General features: G+C 44.8%; 1 long non-coding RNA gene across 2 annotated transcripts; it reads left to right on the top strand.

Annotated features, from left to right (window-relative positions):
- On the top strand, window positions 1-26,644 carry LOC143648727 (uncharacterized). 2 transcript variants are annotated; one of them, XR_013158748.1, is made up of 5 exons: window positions 1-142; window positions 21,799-22,108; window positions 22,894-23,209; window positions 24,328-24,407; window positions 24,934-26,644. It is a non-coding gene; the product is annotated as an uncharacterized LOC143648727 (long non-coding RNA). The 2 variants fall into 2 exon arrangements; XR_013158749.1 differs by lacking the exon at window positions 21,799-22,108.
- The last annotated feature ends 575 nt before the right edge of the window (window positions 26,645-27,219 follow it).

Here is a 27,219-nt window from a genome sequence, read left to right as displayed (position 1 = left end):
CGCACGGCTCGGGTCTGCGCGGCCAGCGCGCTCACTTCCCTGAACCTCCAATTCTGGGCCCAAACGTTGGGGATGAAACTATAATGAGCTATTCAGCAGAGTCGGCATTGCGAGGATTAGAGTTTGTGGCGTCGCTCGCCTGGTAAGCTACTCAACACGTTGGGTTCCCTTTCTGAGTTCTCCGCCCATTTGTACAAGGCAAAGCGGGGTCTGGGCTGGCCCAACACCCCCGAGCCTCACTCCCCTGAGAAAGGAGCGAAAGAAGCGCTACAGCCGGCAGAGAGAGGTGTTTCCCGCACAGAGGGGGGCCCCGGTAAAGGGTTTCCCAGCTTTGAAACCACAGTCCGGGGCTTGAGGGGGAGGCGGGCAGGAGAGGAGCGCGCTTTAAGAAACGCCAGCACCACCTCCCGGACGGCAGCGATATTGACTCGATGGGCTGGAGACGCCGCAAGGGACACACCTCCCCGGGGTCTTCTCACCCCACCAGCTGCCCCTCTCAATGAGAACCCCAGGGCTTCTTCCCAAAGACAGGCTACGAGTTATTTCTTGTTATTGGCAGCCTTTATAAGGGTCTTGCGTAGTTTTTGTTCTCCTCTCTTACACCCCAAACATTCTTTGGACTTGGTTTCGTTTGCTCTTTGACCACGTCCCGGAGTTTTGGTGCCAGTTTCTAACTTGGTGACGCAGCCCAAACCTTCAAATAATGAATTTTCTAGAAGGATTATGTTGCTCTCTCAAGCACAAAGGACCTTCTTTCTCCCTTCTTAGCAGAGAGGGTGTGGCCTCGCAGGTAAGATCCTGGACTCTGGGTTAGAGCTCCAACTCCACAAAACCTTCCAGCTGTTTTGACTTAGGGCAGGTGACTTCTCTGTGCCTCCGTTTTCGCATCTGTAAAATGAAGCTAATTATGGAAGCCACCTAGAATGATTGCTGTGAGCATTGAATGATTTAAAACAAGGCACCTAGACCAGCTCCGGGTTTGCCACTGCTGCCTTGTGGGTACTGCCCTGCTCTTTTGTAGCACTAGCTGTGTAGGTTATGATTTCTCTTGGCCTGTGGGAGCCACCTGTGTTTCTGTAGTGTGTTCAGGTCAGTGTTTCTGTAGTGTGTTCAGGAGGAGCAGAATATGTGTGGGTCACACTCAAGAATCTACAGGTTCACAGGCAAATGTGCTCCTGATGCAGGAGGCCAGTGGGCCCCGTGTTTAGAACTGCTGCCCTCAGATGTGTATTTCTGCAGCTGGGGATCAGCCCCAGCCCCCCCAGAACAAAGTGATCATCTGCCCCTGCAGAACTGCTTGGTGCATGCTGGCTTCCTTCTCCAGTTCTTTTAATAATGTTTGTTGAATGAACAAATGACTAACAGACTGAATGTTATGTTAAATACCAGGATATTTCAGGACAAGTGACAATCTGAATCTTCTCTCCTCTTCTGCATACATTTTCCCTATTTAAAATGAAGTGTATCTTAAAGGACATGGGGTAATAAATGAATCCCTTGCTATCCAAACACATGGAAACAGTTTTTTTGGCGAAAGCAGTAGGAATTCTGGCTCTTAAATTTAATGATACCTTACTAGAAAGGAAGTAAGTATCCTTGTTGCATCAACCACCAACAGGTACAATGAGACGGTTCTTTCAATGGGCAGGCATCTAACTGAGCAAAGGGAAAAGCCAACCAATCCATTAGGAATTGTAACGAGGCAGGGATTGCAAACACCCCAGCTTTTGTGAAGGACTCACAAACATATTACAATAAGAGATCACATCTATCTACTCATACCTAGAATCAACATAGGAAAACCCTTCTCCTTTTTAATTTGGAATTATGATTGCAACCCTTGGCCAATAAGCCTGGACAATTCTGGCTCATCCCTTGGCACCTAACACCTCAATCCTGTGATTCACTAGGCCACAGCCCACATGCTGATGCCACTGAGAGGGACAAAGCAGGGTGGCTGGAGTGGTGCATCCAGCTCTAGTCCCGGAAGATCCAGCCATGGCACATTGCAGGAGGCTCCAGATCTCAAAGACTACGATGTGTTCATACACCAAAGACCATCAGTAGACCAGCTGACCCTCATCTTCTAATGTTGGTTCGGTTCTCCTTTGGGAGACATTCTCCAATAAAGCCGTACCAACTCCAAATATCTTCCCATCTCTATAAACCAAAAGAATGTTTCAAGGGAATTAGAGTTCTGAGATCCCAGCCCACAGTCCACGTACACACACACACACATACACACACGGGTACACAAATGAGAGGAGCTTGTACCCACAGAGTCCACCCCGAGATCTCTTTCCAGGCCCTGCTCGTGGGGGGAGCCTGCCTGCAGCACATTAACTCTCTCAAATCTTACTATATCCCAGAAAGGATGAGAAATATTAGAACTGATCATCCCTGATGGCCAAATCTGCCTGATCAAAGGTCCTGCTCCTGGTTACAAAAAAAAAAAAAAAAGAATGGAAGAGAACCTCCTTTCCTGCCAACTTCAGATAAGGATGGAAAGAGAAAGAATGAGAGAAAGAAAAATTGAAAGGAAAAAAGTGATGCCGGGTCTCTGTAAGGCAACAGAACTTGGGCATTGATTCCATGTACAAATATTCTTATAGGAATAGTTTGCCACAGGAGCCAAGAGGGAGAATCCACACCTCTCCAGGGAGCATCTCCCCTTCCCTCAGGGGACCTGTGGTCTGGGAGCTGGAGATGCAACAATGTGCAGGAATCCTGGCAATGCTAGGGAGTCTGAGCAATGACAGGGTGGAGTGAGAGCAGAGCTCCACAGGCCACCAAGGGATGGAGAAGGGATGTTTTGGCCGAAGGTCATCCACGTAGGCTTAAATGGGGAACATCCTGGTTGAGCTGATCCTGAAATATGGACTATTGAGGGACAGTGCTGGGAGAGGGGAGCCGGGGGGTCAAGTGGTATGGGGGAACGACCAAGTGGACGCCCGCAAGAGCTGGTGAGTAGGAGCAACTGCCCAAGCCCAAGGGCCCTGGAGCCAGTTACTGAAGTGCCTCGGTTTCCCCATCTGTAAAAGGGGCCCAGTGAGTCATCAGCTCTGAGGTGTCTTGAGCAGGGGAAATCTGACTCCAGCCAGCAGCAAGAAGCCACTAAAACCATTTTCCTCAGTCTTGCTCCCACGACCAACATTAAGTTAGGCTCCTGGGACTGGCTACTTCAAACTCTCCAGCCAGTCTGACCCTATACCGACAAGCGAAATGTCTAGTCCCTGCGAGTGCCACCCTCCCTCTGTACACAGCCCCCAATGATGGGGATGCGGGCTTGGGGGAGCAGGGATATTACAAAATGCTTGTAAGAAACTCTGGGATACATTTCCATCAGGGTCATCAGATTCTATTTGCATTTATTAATCCGAGCTATGGACTTGACAGGATACATGCAGTCCCTGCTCAGAGCGCTGGGAAGCTGGGCCTCAGGCTGAACATCCTTAAAATGAGGCTTCGGATCCTTGGGGCGTTGTGAGATGAGGCATCAGCTGGCCTCTAAAGCGTTCTAGGGTGATGCTTTAAGGATGGAAGTCGAGAAGGCAAAGGCTCAGAGCCTTGGGTCTGATTCCGGTTTGGAGATGGCAGGTGGATGGAGCTCCAGCGCCACCTAGTGGAGCCCTGGGGTTCACTCCACTCCTCCGGCCGCCACTCTCCAGGATGGGGTCCCCAAAGTGTTCAGGCTGGTTCTCCTCCGCAGACATTCTCCAGGAAGAGGGGGAGTAACTCCAAACATCTCCCCACCGCTGTGAACAAAAGAACGTTCCAGGGGAGTTAGAGCTCTGAGCCCCCAGCTGCCAGCACTAACCCACTCACACCGGGACACACGAGAGGAACCTGTGCCCACAGCGCCGCTCCCAGGGGCTGTCTCTGGGTCCTGCTCAAGCAGATGGGTGCGCCTGCCCGCAGCACTGACTCCCCCAAATCTCGCTGTATTCCAGAGTGACTGAGAAACTTTAAAACGGATGATCCCTGATGGCCAAAGCTGCAAAAAAAAATCTCCTATTCTGCCAACTTCAGATAAAGAATGCAGCTCTGGGCGGTCCCAGGAGAGGGAAGAAAGACAACTGGGAGGGTTCCTGCTGGGGGGAGGATGGTTTACATTCATTCTTTGCCTGCCAGGCCCTTGTTGGGGGCAGGAGGCTCCCAGTTGTCCCACACACACCCCTCCCACCGCCTGCTATCTTCCCATCAGCTTGGCTTGGGCCATTGGGCTCCTAAGGCACGTTCTGGAGAGGGCTGGTGAGCTGTGCAGGTTGATAACGCAAGCTGGCAGCATCCCAACAAGAAAAAAGGGGGATGCCTACACTTCGCTGGAGACATTGTTTACCTGGGGGGTGCCGGGGAGCAGCTGATGTGAAGAGTTACAGGAAGCCCCAGCGGAAGAGAGAAGTTACAGGAGAGGAAGGAGCAGGGAGCTAAGAAGACAAACAAAGTGCAGTGTAAACTATCTGCAAAGTCCTGACAGCTGCTTGGGAGGAAATCAATTTCCTTCTGGCAGAAAGCCAGCCGGGGTCTCAGCTTTCAGCCTAGGGGTGAATCTTGGGCTTTCCAGCTGTGTGACCTTGGGCAGCTAGGTTAACCTCTCTGAGCTCTGGCTAGTCTCACCTGAAAAATGACGATTCCAGCAGCATGAGCCTCACAGGCCTGTGCTGGAGACCTGATATGCCAACAGTGTGTGTGCTTTTACTGGGTAAAAGCAGGCTTCCCCTTTCAGGCCCACTCCACCTGGGGCCACAGCCTTCATTCCTTTCACTGGAAGGGGAGGGCAGATCTGCATCACAGGAGCTTTGCCAGACTCCCTAAACAAACCCTTTTATCCATGGTTCTTGCTAAAGTCACACGCAACAAGGCAACTGTTCCCCACCTCTCCTCCCTACCTCTTCCCTCCCTCTTTCCCATCTCTCCTCCCCAAACTTTATTTTCCTTTCCATACCCTCTCAGTTGTTCTCACACTCAGCACTCGTAGACTAACCTTGAAGAGCTTTTAAAAAGCACTGACCCTGAGGGGTACAAGGCTAGCTAAGAGGGAGAATTCTTGCCTGCCATGGGGGAGACCTGGGCTCAATTCCTGGCCCATGCACCTCCCCCCGCCCCCCAAAAATAAAAAAGTACCGACCCCTGGGCCTTACCCCAGACAAACGAAATAAAATGTTCTAGAAGCCGGTGAGGACATCGGTATGTTTTAGATGTTCTGAGGTGACTTTACATGCATTTGGAGCGAAAATCGCTATTCTAATATTTTTTTGTTGTTCCTTTTAAATAACAACTGATTTCCTACCTGTGGCTTCTCCTATTTCTCTCTGTATGTCCATGGTTGCTTATTGCAGTATTATTGTATAACCAATAGATTGGAAGCAACCCAAAACTCCCCCAACGGGAGCGAAGTTAAATGAAGTATGGTATATCCAAGCAACCAAATAATATGCAGCTATAAAAATGAACCAGGAATTCTCTACGGCTGATATAGAAAATCTGCAAGAAGCATCATTAAGCGGGAAAGCAAGGTAGAACAGCAGCACGCAGGCAGGGGACAGCGGCTGCTCTATTTTATATAAAATGCAGAGGAAGGTGGGAGTTTCTGTTTGCGTTTGCTCCTGGATGTATTTTAAAAGCTCAAAAAAGATAAGCACGAATTTGATGAGTGGTTATATGTTAGGGGAGCTGGGGGTCAGGGTGGGATAAAGCCTTTCACTCTACATTTTGTCATTTCAAGTTTTTAAATCATAAGACCACATTGTTCATTCAAAAAATTTAAAAAAAATAAAAATAATTTTTACAAAGAGACTAAAGCAAGGGAGAGGACCATTTAAAGCGTGCACCCTGTCATACATTGCCCCTCTCTGATGTGAAGAGCGAGGTGCAGACGAGTGTTTCCATGAACATCTGTGGCCTGAGCTGAGTTTTGGCCCCGTCGAGGTCTATTGCGGCCTCACACCACCATGGGGTCTCTCTGCACTCTAATTAGATATTATGGTCCCACTGCTGGAGCCGTGGAGCTGGCCCACTGCTTCCCGTGCGTGCCCCGGGCTGCTCCTCCCAGGAAGCCCCTCCCATTACATGTGTGCAGAGGATGCTAGCACAGGGCTCAGGGCCTGGAGAAGCTTTGCTAACTGAGCCACCACAAGTGCTACATGCTATTCTCTGTCCCCCCTTTCCTAACCGAGGTCCCCAGTGCCTAGGTTCTTCCTTCTTTCACTGTGACTAGCCACCGGGTACAGAGCAGGGCAGTGGTACAAGAGAAGAGGGGTCTGGTGGAAATCATGCTCAAGGGTAAAAGCAAAGGTCCTGGAGAAACCAAAATCACATGGGGATAGCAGGATGGAGACCAAGGGGAGAAACGGGTTGCAGACCCTCTTCTGGGAGCTGGAGGGACAGCTGGGATAAAGTCAGAGTCCCTGCCCTTGACAAACTTCCCTTCTAGAGGCAGTAAACAAACAAGGAAATACAAGTTAGGTGTTGATGGGTGCTATGGAGAAAATAGGAGAGCAGGATATGGGCATGGGGAGTGCTGGGTGGGGTTGCAGATTTCAGTAGGGTAGACCTGAAGGCATCTCAAGTTGGTGATCTTTGAGGAAGGAAAGAGTGAATCTTGATGACGTCCAGGCAGAGGGAACAGTTAGTGCAAAGGCCCTGGGACAGGAGTGGGTTCTGAGGACCAGAAAGGAAATCAGTGTGCCTGGAGTTGGGTAAGTGAGGGGGGAAACAATAGGCAGTGAGGTCCTGGAGGCCACCAGGGCTGGAGGCTGGGTGATGCAGGGTGGTAAAGACCATGCTGAAGACTTCAGCTTCTACTTTTACTCCAAGGACAGGGCACCAGGGGAGGATTTGAGCAGAAGACAGATGTGATCAGATAAAGATTTTAAAAGGATCACTTGGACTGCTGTGTTGAGAATAGAATGGAGGATTGTAGTCAGGGAGACAAATTCCATTCAGGGAGAAAAACTTCCATCTTCATCTTTGTTGTATGCCTTCCCTACAGGAGAAGCAAACTTCCCCACCACTGACCTTGTACCTGACCATGTGACTTGCTCGGGCTCAAGGGATGTGAGCAGAGGCCAGGTCTTAGTGGGATCTTTAAAAGGCACTCCGTGGTTAGCTCTTGCTTTGTTTCCCTCTTCTGTAAGAATGAACATCCCGAATTCTTGATGTTCTCACAAGCAGTGAGGACAACAAAAGCAACAGGCTGAGTCTCCAATCTTGGGGTTTGTTCATATGAAACTTAACCCCGCACAGGATAGGCTAAGCCTACTTAAAATTAGGCCTAAGAGTCATACCCAAGAGAACCTCTTTTGTTGCTCAGATGTGGTCTCTCTTATACAATTTCACAATTTTAGGTTTTTACTTCTTGCTGCTCTAAAATACTGGAGACTAAAAGAGGTATCAATTTAATGATTCAGCATTCATATTCATTTGTTAAATACTATCTTCTCTGTATAACTCCAACATCACCTTTGATCCTTCCATCCCTCACTTTAGGGGTATTTGGGCTATGGCAATTCTAAATATTTCATATTGGAAGGGTCTGTCACTGATAAGGAGTAGGGAGATAGAACTATCTGATGTTTTGGAGAGGCTGGCCTTGGTTTCAGAATTTATCTGGACCAGGGGCCCATCTGGAGGGTGTAGGTTTCTGGAAAGTTACTCTAATGCATGGAACCCTTGTGGAATGTTATATATTGCCCTAGGTGTTCTTTAGGATTGGCGGGAATGGTCCTGGTTGGGGGTTGGCAGGTTATGATAGGTAGCAAGGTCTAATTGAAGCTTGCGTAAGAGCAACTTCCAGAGTAGCCTCTCGACTCTATTTGAACTCTCTCTGTCACTGATACTTTATTAATTAAACTTCTTTTCCCTTTTTGGTCAGGATGGAATTGTTGATCCCATAGTACCAGGTCTGGATTCATCCCTGGGAGTCATCTCCCACTTCGCCAGGGAGTCTTTCACTCCTGCATGTCGTGTCCTATGTAGGGGGGAGGGCAATGATTTCACTTGCAGAGTTGGGCTTAAAGAGACTGAGGCCACATCTGAGCAACAAAAGAGGTCCTCCAGAAGTAACTCTTAGGCATGCCTATAGGTAGTCTAAACTTCTCTGCTACCTACATAAGCTTCACAAGACTAAGCCTCAATCAAGGGCATGGCCTATTGATTTGGGTGCCCCTAAAAATTTGACACAGTATCAAGGGATTCCCTCATGGTAAGGTTTAACAGTTCCATATTCTTTCGCCCATCCCTCACAGGACATTGCCAATACTTTTTGATTATCAGCTTAATATAGTCTAGGACTATATATCCAGGCATTGCAATAATCTATACAGGATTAAAGGACCTCTTTCTTATTCTGTGTTCCCTGTGTTTCAATTGTTCAAGTGAGCTACACAGATAGGTTGAATTACGTTATACACTACAGAAAATTTCAGTTCCAGACCACATAAAACTTTCTTCCATTGGTCTCAAAGAGTATGTGTGATTCTGAAATATAGACACTGTCTTCCTTTCCCCTATCTTCTGAATTACTTTAACCTCAACCTGTCCAGCTTCTTTCCTATTGCTGAATATCAGGTTATATATATAAAACAGCCTCTCAAAATCCAGAAATAATAATCAGCACTCTGGACTTAATGTGTCTGCTCTAAAAGCTTACGGTCTAGGCCCCTGTTTTCTTATAAGCATTTTCTACAAGTGACCACACCATTCTTGTTCTTTTGTTTCTGGTTTATTTTGTCTCACCAAATATCCACATGTTCACTCACATCGTTGCATGCCTCACGACTTTGTTCCTTTTTGTAGCAGCACAATCTTTGTTCATAAGTATATATCATCATTTGCCAATCTACTTCTCCATCAGTGCATCCTTCAGCCACCTGCATTCATCAGGTATCATGTAGAGGGCCCAAAGTCCACAGTCCATCAACATTCTCATTTCAGGTAACTTCATTGTTTCCAAGAGAAAGAAAACCAGTAAACACACCCTCACCAAATAGGAGATTAAACCTCCTCTTAACTCCTGTCCCTCCCCCCATTATTTACTTCTGCTGTTGCTATGGTAGTTCTGATGGTTTCCTTTTGAACATAGCTCATAGCATGCAATAGCAGTTTTACCCCTGTACCCTGGACTTAAACACTTTTTATACAAGAATCATATCTTTGAAGTAATTCCTATGAGAACTAATTCATATTTCTAGTGTTAATCAGTGGGTCATGTAGGTCTATACAACCCCTTTCAATCTTCTTCACCTCCAATATGGCAGTATTACTTCTAGACCCACTAGAGAACCATCTTCACTCCTATCTATTCCCTTACATTGGAGGTCAACTTCATTAGCTAGCAGTTCACCCATCTCTAGCTTCTATGTTTTTCTAAGCCCCCTATATTCTGTATTAGAAGCTCTGATTGTACCTTTATGCTGGTCATAAAAGTGGAATCATACAGTATCTATCCTTTTGTGTTTGGCTAACTTCACTCAGCATTACGTCCTCAAGGCTCATCCATCTTGTCATGTGCTTCATCATCTTGTCTTACTGCTGCATAGTATTCTATTGTATGTATATACCACATTTTGTTGATTCACTCATCTGTTGATGGGCATTTGGTTTGTTTCCATCTTTCGGCGATTGTGAATAATGCTGCTGTGAACGGTGGTGTGCAAATGTCTGTGTCGTTGCTTTCAGCTCTTCTGGGTTTATACCAAGTAGTGCTACATCTGGGTCATAGGGCAACTCGATATTTAGTTTCCTAAGGAACCAACAAACAATCTTTCATAGTGGCTGCACCATTATACATTCCCACCAGCAGTGCATAAGTGTCCCAATTTCTCCACATCCTCTCCAACATTTATAATTTCCTGTTTATTTAATAGCAGACATTCTTATAGGTATGAGGTGGTATCTCATTGCAGTCTTGATCTGCATTTCCCTCATAGCCAATGAAAATGAACATCTCTTCATGTGCTTTTGAGCCATCTGTATTTGCTCTTCAGAAAAATGCCTATTCATATCTTTAGTCCATTTTATAATTGGGTGGTTTTTTTGTTGTTGAGTTGTATGATTACTTTGTATGTATAGGAAATCAAACCTTTGTCTGCTATGTGATTTCCAAAGATTTTCTCCCATTGAGTTGGCTGCCTCTTCACCTTTTTGACAAAGTCTTTTGAAGTGCAGAAGCATTTGATTTTGAAGAGTTCCCATTTATCTAATTTTTCTTTTGCTCCTTATGTGTTGGGTATAAAATTTAGGAAGCTACCTCCTATTACTAGGTCTTGAAGATGTTTCCCTCCATTTTCTTCTAGAAGATTTATGGTGCTAGTTCTTCTATTTAGGTGTTTGATCCACCTTGAGTTCATTTTTATGTAGGGTGTAAGATAGGGGTCCTTTTTCATTCTTTTGGCTATTGATATCCAGTTCTTCCATGCCCAATTATTGAAGACTGTTTTGTCCCAGTTCAGAGGATTTGAAGGCCTTGTCAAAATCAGTTGGCCATAGATTTGGTGGTCTATTTCTGTACTCTCAATTCAATTCCATTGGTCAATGCTTCTATCTCTGTGCCAGTACCTAGGTATGGAGGTTAGTGCCCACAGCCTTTATGCGCTGGCAACAGCCTACAGGGAACAGGGAGGGACAGGCATGCTCGAGAGGGATGCAGGAGAGGTGGGTTGGGCTGCACTTGGGATGGGGGTGGGGGCCAGGTACATGTATAGGGGGCTGGTGGGGTGGGGGCACCAGGAGCGTGGAAAATGGGAGTGGGTGATGGGGTTCGGGTGCATGAGATGTAGGGTGAGTCACAGGTCACGGGGCTGTGCTGGTGAGGGTAGCGTGCCCAAGGAATGCAGTCTGGCTTACTTCCCAGTCCCATGCTCCTGTTCATGCACTCCCGCGGGCTCTGCGCCTCCATGCCAGGCTCTGGCCTTCTGCCTCTCGGTTCCTGGGCCTCTGCAACCAGGGCTGCTCCATATGGTACAGATGGCTCTCCTAGGTCAGCTGCATTCCTGAATCACCACCTCAGTTGCCCTTCTGTCCCTTCTCTAACTTTTCCGTGGAGCAGGGCAAATCTTGAGCTACTCTCTTCTGCCATCTTCCCCTAACATGGCTTTTTAATTCAAGTCCTCAGACATTCATTGGGATTGTGGTGATGAACATGGCAGGGCCAGCCTTCCCAGTAAAGAGAAAGCCAGGGGTCTGTGCTTCAGAGCAGAAGCTGCAGAACTGGTCTGCCAGTGGCCTTTGGTGTAAAAAGCAGGTGGTGACCTCACAGCATCCACTTGCAATGTCATCCTCTCCCCCGGTGGAGCCACTGTGTCCATCTGCCAAGCTCTTGCCAGGAGGCAGCAACCATATCACAGGGCAGGACCAGCTGGCCCACATGCGCACTAAGAACACAATTATGGCAGTGGCACATTGGCATACAACAACTTGGCTTGCTTTTCAAGTACAGTGCCGCCAGGCTCTTTCTTGAGAGGAAGTTTTGTTTGCTTGATTCCTGCTCCTATCATGAGCACTCACTACCCAGACTTCTTTGGCCTTTTCAGTACAGAAGCAAGATGGGAGGTAAGTGTTAGTTTCCTAATCAGTGTTCGCTGCACGAAATTGGTAGGGAGCAAGTCAGACACACATAGCTAGTATCACTGAGTTTTAATTTCTTGACTTCATTAGAGAAATTTGAGAATCTTCATTGATACAGCCACTGAGAACATTTGGGTTTATATAAACTAAAATCTCATTATCTACAAATGGGTAGTCAGTTGAGCCTAATGAAACCGAGGACCCAAACCAGCAGGATTTAGGGTATTTACTTAGAGTTCTATTCAGGAAAGCATAAATGGTTCTTGCATAGTATAGACTTAATTGACCATTTTTTAATAGTTTAATGGTTTGAAACTAGGAGGCCTATCAATTGCTTTAAATATTTTAGTGTCCTGGGACACCTAGGGAATTTGACAGCAGTGGGCCATCTCCCCAGAAAAAATCATAAACCCACAACACTTAAGAAAGAGAATCCACCCTATGGATTAAACTGATGGAGCAATCTGCATCTTCTTGGTGTCCGATATTGGAATGAAGTGGGCCCAGGGCAAACCACAGCAGGTATGGAAAAAGCGACATGGACCCTGCCAGCATGATAATCTGCCCCTTGTGAACACAAGTCCCTCATTTCCCTTTGGGTGACATCCCCTAATCATCAGTGGTTTGAGGTGCTTGAACCAGACCCTAACCTTAGTGGAGGCCAGGTGACTCGGGCCTGGCCAATCAGTGCATTCCATTATTTGGCTACAGTGAGGGGTTCAAGGATGAGCATGTGACCAAAGTCAGGTAATGAGATTTAGTTCCAGGGCTCTTCATGGCTTTTGGGGAAAAGACACACTTATTTCTATTGGCCTGGCAGAGAGGCCATGATGTACGCCAAGGATTCTCAACCAGGGTAGATTTTGACCCCTCCACCAGAAACAATGGGTCACTGTCTGGAGACATTTGGTTGTCATTACCGGTGGGAGATACTCCTGGCATCTGGCAGACTAGTAGAAGCCAGAGATGCTGCTAAACTTCCTACAATGCAAGGATAGATGTCCCAAAGAATTAACCACCTGAGGTGGAGAAATCCAGCAACTCTCTTGATATCACAAAAAATGAGCCTGCTCAAGACAAGCCTACAGAGAGGAAAACAGAGCTGAGAGATGGAGTTAGACCAAGTTACGAAAACATCCTTTGAGTCCCTGGACGCATCTGTGCCTGCAGTCTAACTCTGGACTCTCCTAAAATGTATCCTTTAAAGTAAAATTGTCCTTACTGATTCAATGTTCCATTGATTCAACTTTATTAAATATCTGCCAGATGCCGGGACTCTTACTTTCTCAGATGTTGCAGCAACCACAACAACAATTAGAAATGAATCCTTAAAAGAGGAGAATGCCAGTGATAAAGGCCGAGAAGAAAATGAAATGGGGGCTGTGGGATCCTGTAGAAAGGCTTGTTGAGATGACATCAGGTAAGGCCTTGCTGAGAACTGGCACAAGACTACCGAGGCCAGGGGAACTGCCAGTGCAAAGGCCTGGATCGAGCAAAGGCTGTGGGTTCGAGAAGTGGAGAGAAGGAAAGAGAGGGGAGAGTGGTATGTGAAGAAACAGGAGGAGCATGCAGGAGTGGCTGACACAGAACTGTGCAGGTCAAGTGCACAGTTTAGGTGTTATTTAAGTGTGATAGGAAGCTTCTGGAATCAAAAGTCCCCTGGAGCCAATATCAGAACACCTTCCATCTGTACCCATTGCAGTTCAGGGTATATACAAATACAATGCACCCAGTAATTGGTTCTCCTTAAAAAGTATGTCATTGTCATCAAATCCTTTCAGCATCTTCACAAAGTCCCAAATTCAGAAACCCTCAAGGATGGCTATTTCGTTGTCTGCCTGGGAAGAGAGACTTTCTGATCTCCAAAGAGGCAAGATGCAGGATTCTGCCTTCAAATGGCATCTTATCCCTTGGCTTGGAGTGTAGGGTACCCACTAGTTAATGCAGATTGCCAGCATTTACCCCAGCATTCATCCCAGTTTCTAGAAGGGCTCTGATACCTAATGAATAAACATTTCTGCTTATAAACAAATCTCTCAGGCCAGGAAAGTGAATGAAAGGTTCTGGTCTAACAATGCTGTGGCACACAGTTATACAGACTGGGTACTGCAGAAAGGTGCTTGCCAGGGAAAAGTCAGGATGGCACAGAGCCCATGCTTTGCCTACCAAACCTTGCACCTGGCTCCTCAAGTGTGTCACCCAGACAGAGGCACACCTGGTTGAGAATCATTTGCTCAGAAGGTTTGTCTGCCTGGAGCAGGTGCATTTTCCTAATTTGTACACAGGGGCCCTGTGTGCTGGTGGTGGCCCTTCTGGCTGAGGCTGTTAATTGCCACCATTCTCCTTTCTTGTCCCTCTTCCATTCTTCTTCCCTGCTGCTAGGTGCAGTCATTGACTCTGAAATCTGGTCAATAGGAATAAGGCAGATTTGTCATGCAGCTTGCAGGTATGTCCCAAAGAGATATCTGCCATGGCCTTTGTCTTTCTTTTTTTACCTTGTTAGGTTAGCTGGATCAGAGATTTAACAGAGCCAAGAATGCATGGCCCAAATGCACTGACCACAGATAACTTGCTAGGAAGCACTTATTGGAGAAAACGTATGGAAACAGAAGCAGTAATGGGCAGGTGCTTGTCTTGCTGGACATACTGCTCTGTGGCCATGCACAGAGGTCTAGCTGGGACAGACATCAGGCCGCAGGAGGGGGCCCCAATTATCAGGGTGGCTTTTAATCTTGCCTCTACTAGCGAGGACAGGGGTCATGCAAGAGCAGAATGAGGTGGCAGTACTTTGTCTTCGGCTCTGTTCCATCAGCTCAGATTCACAGTTAGGTAGCACCAGGTCCCTCCTCTGATGAATAAGGGCTCAAAGTCCAAGCCTAGCAGATATAGTTTCTATGAGTGGCAGAGGGGACCTGATTTGCTACCTTGAGCACTCACCCAAAGCTCTTTATCATGGAGCTTCACAAGAGACTTACTGGAAATTGGTCTTAGATTAGACTTGGAGTAGACTAATGAACTCCTGCTTTTCAGTGAATATGCTGGACTTAAAGCATCTGTCTTTGCCTACAATGAACACATATGGTGGGACAAGAAGGTACAAAGACGTCAGGTCCCTGAAATTATGGATTTCATAGCATCCCCATCCCCATACCATCTGGATTTTTACATGAAAGAGATACAAATTTTACCTTTTAAACAGTTGTTCTCCTTCCCTTATAACCAAGCTTAGTCCTAAGTAGTATAAATTTATTTGCTAACTAATATTTGCCTGAAAAGCAAGGAAAGAGAACTTCTGAGGGGTCCAATGCTGAACCCAAGGTCAAATAACCAGCAAGTTGTAGGACTCAATGCCTGCTTACGGGGTCTTAAAGCCCAAGTTATTTCAACTGCAATTCACAAAGCCCAGAATTTCAGGGCTCTAAACTCCTGCAATGTCCCTTTATCATCCAGGAAAATGTATTTGTGAAAGTATGCTTCATCTTTAGAAAAGAGATTCAGTAGTGATTCAACGCTTAACTTTGTCAATGCAATGAGAAAAGAAATCAGCTCATGGTATTTCAGAAGCAGTGGCAGCACCTTGCAGGTCCCAGGTCAACCAAAACGGTATCAGCACAGCCATTCTTAAATCTAAAGCAATAGACTAGTGTGGGTAGAAGCCATAGGCAACAGACTAAAGAAAGCAAGTTGTAAGTATTGCTGTATAACAAGTTCCCTGAAACTAGAGGCTAAACACGACACACAATTATTTCTCGCAGTTTCTGTAGGTCAGGAATTCAGGAGCAGCTTAGGTGGTTGGTTCTGATTCAGGGTATTTCATGAGGTTGCAGTCAAGGACAAAAGCAAGGCTGAGGTCATCTGAAGGCCTGCTTGGGGCAGGAGGACCTGCTTCCAGCATTGCTCTTGGCAGGAGACCTCAGCTACTTGCCACTCAGGCCTCTCCATGGGGCAGCTTGAGTGTCCTCACCAGGACAGCTGGCTGCCCACAGCATGAGAGATCCAAGAGAGAGCGCAAAGCGAAGGCATCGACGCCTTGTAGGTGCTTGTCTCAGAAGTCACACACTGTCACTGCTGCCAGATTCTATTGCTTGGGAAGAAGTCACCAAGTGCAGGTTATGGTCACAGGGAGGGCAATTATGCTCCGCCTCTGAAAAAGCGGAGAATCACAAGGGGTTCATTTAGAGACAGAAATCTGCACAGACCTTCATCTACAATAACCAGTCAACAGAAAGCATCTGGCTGAGGAAGCACCCCCCGCCCCGAGGGGGAATACCGAAGCCATTGTTCCGAACGTGAACTCTCAGCCACCTCACAAAAGGAAACGGGGCATCCTTTGCAAAGAGCAATCAGAGCACAGCACATTTTGCAAGTTGCTAGAATCACTCCCAGTGAGTGTGAAGCTATGCCTTGGACTGTGCTTATTCTCTTTTGTCACATCCTATGAACAGAATATTTGAAATGATGTATATGTATATATGTATATGAAATAAATAAATCACCACCACCGTGGGAAAATAAATCATGGTGGGGGCTTTAAAAGGTCCAATGTTCCCTCTTTGATCCTGCTTCTCTTCTCTCCACTGTTAACCAGTAGCTTGATTCTGAAACAATCATTCACTTGCTTTTCTTTGTACTTTTTTTTTATTATTTTTTTTTTACATGGGCAGGCACCAGGAATCGAACCCGGGTCCTCTGGCATGGCAGGCAAGCATTCTTGCCTGCTGAGCCATTGTGCCCAGCCCTGTAATTTTTTTTTAAACCAGTGTTGCTTGATCCCTAAGCAGTATTTTGTTGGGCTTTGCCTGCTTTCACATCAAAACCAATGAGACTGTATGTGTTTTCCTGCCACTGGATTCTTTTGTTCAACATTAAATTTCTCAGTTTCATTCATTGCTCCATATTCTCCATTTAGGGCTATACCAAAACTGGTTTAATTAACCTAATGCTGATAGATTCTTGGTTTGTTTCCAGTTTTTGCTATTGCAGACATTCTGTTAGGTACATTCTGGTACATGTATGCTGGAGGATGTGGAAATTTCCCACAGACTACCCCTTAAAGGATTTGGGGTATGTACTTCATATATTCTATAAGATCAATGAATACCAAACTATTTTGCAGAGATTGAACCAACCTAAACTCACACCAATAGTTGCATGAGAGTTCTGTCTCCTTTTTATGTACTTAAGATCACTGCTATTAATGGATTTTTAATGTTTGCCAATATGTGGGTGTGAAACAAACATCATTCTGGTTTTAATTTGCATATCCTTGATTACCATGAGCTTGGCCCTTAGTCATACTTTTATTATCCATCATATTTCCACTGTTGAGAGGTGAACTGCTTGATATTTTTGCATATTTTTCTACTGAGTTTTTTTACTAATTGATTTATAAGAGTTATATATTCTGGAAATTGGTGATTTACAGGTTATATGGGTTGCAAACATCTTCTCCAAGTGTGTAGATTGCCTTTTCACTCTCTTTAATGGTATCCTTTAATGAAAAGAAGTTCTTAATTTTAATACAGTAAATTTTATCAATATTCCCTCTTGGTTTGAAGTTTTTGTGTCTTGTTAAATATATTTCTGTGCCTCAGAATTATGAAGATATTTTCCTGTAGCATCTCAGAAAGATTTTATAGTTTTGTATTTTATATTTAGATCTTGAACCACTTGCAGCTCATTTTTATGGGTGGCATGATCTAGGGGTCCAATTTATTTTTTCCCACTATGGATTTCCAGTTGTTCTCGCTCCACTTATGAAAACATCCATTCTTTCAGCACTGATCTTCTGTATCATTTTGGATCATGTCAGGTATCCATATATGTGGATTTGTTTAAGGGCTCTCTCTTCTATTCTTAAGCCATCCCACACTTTTTTTTTAGTTACTATAATTTTAAAATAACAGTTAGTATCCTGGAGGGGAAAAAAGCCTCTGCAGCATTTTATTCAAGTGTCTTGACTTATCTTGGCCTTTACATCTGTGTTTAAATTCTAGATTCACTTGCAAAAATGTTAAAGAATTTTTGATAGGAGTTGTAGTGAATTCGCCATCATTTTGTAAATAATAAATATCTGTATAATATTGAAGCATCAAGTCCATGAATGTAATTCATCTTTTCATTTATTTAGATCCTTTTTAATGTCTCAACAGTGTATTTCGTTCATTAGATTTATCCTAGGTCTACGTATTTGTTGATGCTATTGTAAATGGTATCTTTTTAAGTTTCGCTGTGATGGTGTATAAAATACAACTGAATTTTATATCTAACAACTTTGTTAAAACTCTTACTGGTTCTGTAAATTTACTTAAGGATTAATTTTTTCTATATGCCCAGCCATATTTTCTGTGAATAATGAAATATGTGTTTGTTTCTTTCTTTCCAATCTTATAATTTTTATTTCTTTTTTTCTTACCTTAGCGCTCTGGCTACAGCCATGATGAATAGTAATGAAAGGCACCTTTGTCTTTTTCTTGACATCAAACAAAATGTTTTAAGTTTAAAATCATTAAGAGCAACATTTGTTGTATGTATTCTATAGATACCTTAATCAATTTAAAGAAGTCATTCTATTCTCAGTTTGCTAATAATTACATTATATAGATGTTTGATGATATTAAATATTTTCTGTCTATTCAGATGGTCACATGTGTGTAGTCAGGCTTCTCTAGAGAAACAGAATCAACAGAAGACAGCTGTAAATATGAGATTTATAAAGGTGTCTCATGCAACTGTGAGAATGGAAGAGTCCAAGATCCTTACAGCAAGCTGTGAAACTGGTGGTTCCAATGAAGGGTCTGGAAGAACTCCACAGGAGAGGCTCACTGGCTTTATTAAGCAGTGAAAGAGTCTCTCTTCTTCCTTAAAAGCCTTCAGCTGATTGGATTGTCTCATTGTGGAGACATGCCTTAGTTGATTGCAGATGTAATCAGCCACAGATGCAATCAACTGACTGATAATTTAATATATCAGCCTTTCAGTTTATCAACAAGCCATGAAATATCCTTGCAGCAATGGTCAGACCAGTGCTTGCCTGATCAGACAACTGGGCATAATGACTTGGCCAAGTTGACACCTAACCATCCCAGTCCACCCCTTGTCCATTGGCAGCTATACATATCACCTTGAAACATATCTAATTATCAAATAGAACACAATAGCAGACATATGTTTTGCCTAATAACACTCAATGGTCCTGTGTACAACTGGAAACATATCTCACCAGGATGGAGTGCAAGTCCTTAGGTAACATTCACTTTTAAGCTTCATATCCTATGACTTAAATACTAACCATGAACAATAATAAGATGAAAACAAAATATTTGCTTATGTACACATGCAAACATACTCATAGCAAAACAGGGAGGAAATATTCACACAATCACAGTCCTTGTTTCTGTAACTGGTCATGTGGCCGTAGTTCATATTTATCACTGCCTTTTTCTACTACCAATTCCATGTTCCCTTTACTCTCAACAAGCACTTCATCTAACCATGGTTCTTTGCTGGGTGGGGTGATGGAGACTTTCATTCCTGAAGTTTCTGCGCCATTGGTAGTCCTTCCTGGATTGGGTTGTTGCAGTTTTCCATTGACTTTAATCACAAGGCATATTAGTACTAAGAGACACCTTAGGGGGTCTCCTGTATTCCAGGAAAACTCTTCTTTATCTCTATAATGTAGGTGCAGTCTAATTTCCCTTTGATAGTCAGGATCAGTTACCCCAGACAGAACAGTAATACCCTTCCTTGCCTGTTGATTCAGTGGCATGAGAAGCCCAAAGTGGCCTGGTGGCAGTTTTAACTTCCAGTTCAATGGAATCATTGTTGTATCTCCTGGTAGGAGCACTCCTCCTTTTGGAACTAAGACCTATAGACCAGAAAAGCTTAAGGTTACAGGGACAGGAAGCAAAAAATTCCTAGTGTGTCGTTAGGGGTGATAATGAGTGGTGCCAACCCCCATTTCCACCCCTTGATTTCTGGACCTGTGAATCCTGACTATGGGAGAAACAGAACCATACAGTGGATGCTGATTCAGAGCATACACAGACTCCTAGAGAACATTGCTCCAGCCCTGTAGGTATTGCCCCATAGTTGGTAACATAATTGGGTCTTCAAAAGGCCATTCCACCATTCTATCAATCCGGCTGCCTCTGGATGATGGAGAACATGGTATGACCACAGAATTCCATGAGCCTGTGCCCACCCCCACACTTAATTTGCTATGAAGTGGGTTCCTTGATCAGAAGCAATGTTGTGTGGGATACCATGACAGTGTATAAAGCATTCCTTAAGTCCATGTATGATAGTTTTTGCAGAAGCACTGCATGCAGAGAATGCAAACCCATATCTGCAGCATGGGTCTATCCCAGTTAGAATAAATCACTGTCCCTTCCATGATGGAAGTAGTCCAATGCAATCTATCTGCCACCAGGTAGCAGACTGATCACCTTGGGGAATGGTGCCATATTGGGGACTGAGCATGGGTCTCCCCTGCTGGCATATTGGGCACTCAGCAGTGGCTATATCCAGATCAGCCTTGATGAGTGGAACTCCATGTTGCTGAGCCCATGCATATCCTCTATCCATAACACCATGCCCACTTTGTTCATAAACCCATTGGGCAATGGCAGGAGAGGCTGAGGAAAGAGGATGACATTTATCTACAGGATGAGTCATCTTATCCACTTGATTATTAAAACCTTCCTCTGCTGCAGTCACCCTCTGGTGAGCATTCACATGGGACACAAATACTTTCATGTTCTTTGCCCATTCAGAAAGGACTATTCACATACCTCTTTCCCTCGGCTCTATGTCACCAATTTTCCAATCATTCTCCTTACAAGTCCTTGACCATCCAGCCAAGCCATTAGCAACAGCTCCTGAGTCAGTATTCAAACATGGGCAGTTCTCCTTCCATGCAAAATGAATAATCAGGTGCACTGCTTGACCTTCCACCCACTGGGAGGATTTCTCTTCACCACTGTCCTTTAAGGACATCCAAGAATCTGGTTGTAGTGCTGCAGCTGTCCAGTTCCAGGTGTTCCCTGCATGTTATGGAGAATCATCTGTAAAACAGGCCCAAGTTTTCTCTTCTTCAGTCACCTGACTGTAAGGAATTCCCCAAGAGGCCATAGCTCTGGTCTGAGAAAGAGAAGGTAATGTGGCAGAGGTGTCAGCCATAGGCATTTGGGCCACTTCCTCATGTAACTTACTTGTGCCTTCAGAACCTGCTCGAGCCCTATCTCGTATATACCATTTCCATTTTATGATGGAGTGCTGCTGTGCATGCCCAACTTTATGACTTGTTGGGTCAGACAACACACAGTTCATGATAGGCAACTCATGTCTCGAGGTAACTTGGTGGCCCATGGCTAAGTATTTAGTCTCTGCTAAGGCCCAGTAGGAGCTAAAAGTTGTTTCTCAAAAGGATAGTAGTGGGCAGACCTTGGTGGCTCAGCAGGCAGAGTTCTTGCCTTCCATGCTGGAGACCTGGGTTCATTTCCAGGGGCCTGCCCAAGCAAAAATAAATAAATAAAATAAAATAAAAAAGGAGAGAAGTTACCTGCAGCAGATGGTAAGGCTTTGCTCCAAAATCCAAAGGGTCTTCATTGTGATTTTCCTAAAGGGGCCTGCCAAAGGCTCCAGAAAGCATCCCTATTTTCACTGACCCTTCTAGCTCCATTGGATTTGCTGGATCATATGGCCCAAGTGGTAGAGTAGCTTGCGCAGCAGCCTGGATATGTCAAAGAGCCTCCTCTTTTTCCCATCTCCACTCAAAACTAGCAGCTTTTCTGATCTCTCAGCAAATGGGCCAGAGGAGCACACCCAAATGAGGACTATACTGTCTTCCAAATCCAAAGAGGCCAACTAGGTATTGATTGTGGTCATAGTAGGGGCCAGATGCAGTAGGTTTTCTTTCACCTTAGAAATGATATATCTACATGCCCACACCACTAGACACCTAAAAATTTCACTGAGGTGGAAGGCCCCTGTATTTTTGCTGGGTTTATCTCCCACCCCCTGATACACAACTGCCTTACCAATAAGTCTAGAGCAGTTGCTACTTAATGGACCAGGGTGATGTCTTGTGGGAGGGAGAAATGATCAAGATCCTGGTGGACAAGATTGTGATATAGGGCTGGAGAGTTAATATAACCCTGAGGCAGGACTGTGAAGGTATATTGCTGGCCTTGTCAGCTGAATAAAAACTGTTTCGGTGATCCTTCCTAACAGCTGTTGAGAAAAAAGCATTTGCCAGATCAAAAGCTGCATACCAGGTGCCAAGCAATGTGTTGATTTGCTCAAGCAATGATACCACATCTGGAATAGCAGCTGCAATTGGAGTCACCAACTATTGAATTTACAGTAATCCACTGTCATCCTCCAAGTCCTGTCTCTTTGGGAGTCGGAGATAACTTGTTGCATCTGGCCCCTCCTATGACCAAAAAATAGGACAGCTGAATGGAGATGTGGGAATCACCATCCCTGCACCCTTCAAGTCCTTGGAAGTAGCACCAATCTCTGCAGTCCCACAAGGAATAAGGTATTGCTTCGGATTCATGATTTTGCTAGGTAGGGACAGTTCTAGTGGCTCCCACTTGGCTTTTCCTACCATAATAGCCCTCACTCCACAAGTCAGAGAACCAGTTTGGGGATTCTACCAGTTGTTGGGTATGTCAATTCCAATTATACATGCTGGAACTGGGGAAATGACCACAGTGGGACCCACTGGACCCACTGTAAGATGGACTTGAGCTAAAACGCCATTGATCACCTGACCTTCATAAGCCCCTACTCTGACTGGTGGACCAGAGTGACATTTTGGGTCTCCTGGAATTAGTGTCACTTCTGAGCCAGTGTTCAATAATCCCCCAAATAGCTGCTTATTTCATTTTCCCCAGTGCACAGTCACCCTGGTTAAAGGCTGTAGGTCTCCTTGGGAATGGCTGGGAGGAAGGTTAACACTATAAATATGAGGCAGTGTAAAAAGGTCCTTCCCCAAGGGTACCCACTTCTCCTCTCATTTGAGGGGCTCTGGGTCTGTAAACAATCTCAAGTTTGGGAATTGTTTAAGGTGCCATGACTCTGTTTTTGTAATTCAAATTAGACTTCTATTCGTTTGATATATCATAATTCTTCTGCTTATACAGCTCAAACAAGAATTTAGTAGACTGTCCATCTATTTTACTTGTAGATACCCATGATCTACTAGCCAATGCCACCCTAATCTGTGCCTGCTCTTGGAGCAATTTCTCCCAGCCTCCTTCCTCTCTTACCATTTTTCTTAATGTCTTCCTTTCAATAATGCTCTGAATTTCCTCCCCCAAGGCACTTTGGAAGCTTGATGCAAGCTGCACCACCCCAGGCTTAGGGTAGAAGAATGAGATGCTGAGACTTGTGATCAGATAATTGTACCAAAGAAGAGGCGTGACTTACTGCACACAAAGGCCAGCACCAGTGTAAACGCACAAACCAGCTGTTTGGCTTCATGATATTTCTTTATTCAGTTCCTGTGGTACCAAGGAGAAAACATTGTGTTTGAAAGTGCACCTGATTCGCAACTATGTTTATTACCTTCTTGAAATCTCAGTTTCTCATCTTCAAATGGGACCCTGAATTCTGCTAGACTCTGAGGTCTTTAAAGGTAAGGTTAGTGTTCTATTGACCTTTGTATCCAATGGGCCTAAAAGCAGATCTGGTATATTAGGTCAGATCTCTGCTTTGAATGAATGAATGAATGAATGGGTCTCTCCTTCTAAGGTTGTTGCTGCTATCAGCTGAGTCAGAACATGGGTAATCTCTTTGTGAAGTGTTGAACGCATGGCACTCTTATCATTCCTGTTTTATCATATCTCACAGCAATGTCCTCTCCTCCTTTTCACTTCTACTTCTTTCCCCCATTCTCAAATCTTCAGATAAGCTCCTAATATTTTATTTTTTCAGTAATTGTCTAATATAACCTGTGCAGTAGAGATAAGGGTCACTTGAAAAAGTTTTAGAGATATTTTCAAAAATTTCCTATCACTTAAATGATATATTAAATCATTATATAATATATATTCTTAAGTATATATTTTTACAAATAAATGTGTGTATATTTATATAGCATATTATAAATTATATATTAAAATGTGTAATTTTAGAGTCACTTTGTCACTCTCTCGTGCTCCAACCCTTCTTTACTATAGACTGTGGTAGGTCACACTCAGAGGCACTATGTCTCTTCAGAAGTGGTCCACATAGATATGGCAAGTTGCCCCAGGTCCCACACTCAGTATTGTTTGGTCCTTTAAGGACAAGAGCAAACATGCTATTGGACCTTGCATTATTTTATAACTCATAGGCTGCCTTGGTACTTACTTTGCTTTTTTCTCATCCATCCCTGTATCTTTCCCCCTGGAGATTAATTGTCTTTTGATCCTATGCCTTTGCTCAAGGATCTCACTGCCTCCCCCTCTTGGAATGCTAGCTCCTCCAAGAAGCCTTCCCTAATCACCCCACCTAGAGTGACCTCTCCCGCCTCGGTACACTCGAGCAGACTGTACACTCCCTTTGCCCTGTAGATTTCCATAAGCATTTTGCCTCTCCTCTACCTTATGATCTCTTCAAAGGCAAAAATTCCCTACCACCTTGGTGTACTTTTCACAGTGCTGTGACATCATGGATACCTGATAAATACTTATTGAATAAACAGAAGCAGACACTCTTGCTTCTCATTGATTCATCTTGAATTCTAATAATTATGACATTCTTTTCAAAAAGCACTCCTTCAGAGTCTGCCCACAGTGGAGAAAAATTGGCAAATGGATTGAAGAACTGGACAGAGAAGAAGGAAAATTCTGGTGGGTTCACAAACTTTAAGGGTTGAGGGGGCAATTCTCAAGACAGGTATCAGATGATATACACCATCCCAAAACAGTGTTCACTCAATTGAACTGACCGTTCCTGGCTCACTGGCTTGTTTTTATTTCCACTATAGAAGTGGAAGCCTGATGCCTACTGTGGGTTTGGTATAAGGTCTCAGGTAAGTGTGACACACACACACACACACTCTGGACATCACAAATCCATTTACATTGCAGTTTCTCTCCATTGTCGCCCCCTAGCACCAGCCCCCAAGCAGTTTCTTCTGACTAGCGTTTCTACAATCATTTGTGAATATAACGGTTACTCATCCTGTCACTTTTGACTCAAGTCTTAGAGATACAGGGCTACATGGTGGTTTGACATGTAGGCTCCAGAATTAGGCCCTTGTTCGAATACTGTCCCTGCAGCTTAATAGCCATGCAAACTTGGATAAAGTGATCCTAACAAGTGATGGAATTTTACTGAATGAATGATATTCTTCTCCTGGCATTTTTTTCTTAGGCGAAGTAGGACAGCTTAAGCAGCATGGACTGGACAGTGTTGCTTCAAAACCCAGTGACCAAAGCTTAATCCCACTTTTAAATGTCCTGTGCTACACAAGTGCAAGTGGGCGGCAGCAAAGGCAGGCCCAGAGTCTCAGGTTAGAAATATGACAAGAGCAGCAAATTTTTCCAAGGAGAGCTCTCGAATTTTCCAACCCGAGACTAGACCTATTGTTGTTACATGGGAACAATTACTCCTCACTAAGCACGTTTCCTCCGGAGCTCACCCGGGTGGCTCCTACTCTGCCCCACCCCTTCCGCCGGCCTAGAGGAAGAGGCGGGGCCTATCCTGGCCAGCGACTTCCGGCCTCTCTGTTCTCCGCCATTGCTCTCTGTGAAGTAGGCGTTTTTCCCTGCTGCCAGCTTACACGGGCACTTCATCAAAACGGCTGGAGTAAAGGGATATTTAGATTTTCTTGCACCTGAATCCTCAGTTGATTCCAAACATGGGGACAAGGAACGACTACTTATAAATTCTCAAGTAAGGATCAGCCTTATGTGAGGCAGCCTCCACCTCAGATTTGAGGAAGCAGAGGCAGCTCCTGAGAGGCACTCCAGGCGGGCATCAGCCCCTTGTGGTGCCACAGGGAGGGGTCTTGAAGCCGGCACCAGCCTCGCTCCTCCGGCCTCCCCTGGACAGTGACACGGGACCCCGGCTATGGCCCTGCCATGGGACTCGTTTCAGAAGTGCACATTCCAGTACCTTCTCTGGGTTCTGCATCAGAGGAACCTCAAATCTTCACAGCAGCATCTGGCATCCCCGTCAGGCAGCAAGCACTCCACCCTCACACTGAGCTGGGAAATGAAATGCAGGGGCCTTGCTTTGCTTCCTAGCTGATAACTACCAGCAACCAGGCTTCTGCTCAGCACGCATGGACACAGGGAGGACCCTTAATATGAGTATCCTGGGAAAGTCATCCAAGTGATGGTTTAGAAAGGCCATTAGAATTCCGTTCCCCAAAGGTGCAAGTTCTTTGTTCCAACTTAAGGCAATGTATGACATTGCTTAACCTATTGAAGCCTCAATTTCACATCTGTAAAATGGGGATAAAGATATTTATTTCCAAGTATTCTTGTGTAGGTTAAATAAAAAAGATGATGCAAATTATTTTGCATTTAACTATTATTTTTATGAAAACAAGTATGATTATTTAGAGTGGAACATAGACTCCAGTGAGAAGCCTTCTCAAGACCTGAATCTTGCATATCAGGGACCAATTAGTGCATGGAAGGCCAGCATTCCTGCCAGATGCCTGCTCAGATTCCGATGAGGCAGGTGTGAAACCATCACCCCCACATCATGGAAAAGAAGAGCGAATACCTAGACTCTTTGTTTTCACCCTTAGAAGGAAAAGGGTGGGGAAGTTACCCATTCATCTACTCCTCCAACCTTTCAAACCAATTTTAATGATATTCCTGTTGTCCTGCCAAGTAAGAAACAAAAATTTACAAGGGAATTCATTTAAAGTTAAAAGCTGTTAACTTCTCAGAATATCCTGGAATTCTAGTGGAAAGATTTTCCAAAAGGTTTCATAACTTCCAACCCAATTTCTTTCTTACACATTTAACACCCCCTCCCAGGCCCCATCCCTTTCCTTAGCCTGTGCTTCCCAAGCTTAAATGGAAAGCCAGCCTTAGTTCCCAGCCTCTGATGCCTACATAGAGGTGAAAATGGTTAATCTGGAGTTGGGTTGAGGATCCCTGGGGCAGCCCAATACTCTTAGTGTAGCCATGTCTAATGCTGAGCAGGCCGTGACCAGTAGCCCCTGTGGTGTGTGCTGCAGGGGGTTGTCTTACTCCTGAGTGAGAGAGAAGATGTGAGAAGTTCCAGTCCCATCAGAAAGCTGCTTTTCAGCATTTTCCTAGCTCCTACAGTGCTATACAGATGCATATTTCAACCTCCAAGCAAGGTAGTCCAAGTTATCTGGAGAAACAGCCACACTACAAGTGATTTTGGGGAGATTCTAGTTCCTATACAATTTCTAAAACCTAAGTGGAATCCTGCTCTTAGGACTAAATTGATCAAGAGTGGGGTTTTTGAGTCCCCATGCATTTCAAATCCTCTTTCTTGACCACCTCTGCACATGTATATATCATTTCACAGTAGCCGAATAACAGAATTGAGAAAGATCTAAATGGTCATGTATTCCACCCACCATGTGCAGCTGAACACTAGCTGATTAGTCACATGATCTGATTCTGAGCACACCCCATATTGACAGACTCCTGGGCAAGTTGGGCCATT

This window comes from Tamandua tetradactyla, chromosome 10 (assembly GCF_023851605.1).
Source record: "Tamandua tetradactyla isolate mTamTet1 chromosome 10, mTamTet1.pri, whole genome shotgun sequence".
Lineage (NCBI taxonomy): Eukaryota > Metazoa > Chordata > Mammalia > Pilosa > Myrmecophagidae > Tamandua > Tamandua tetradactyla.
The sequence above is the reverse complement of the archived record's forward strand: the minus strand, read 5'-3'. Positions and strand labels throughout refer to the sequence as shown.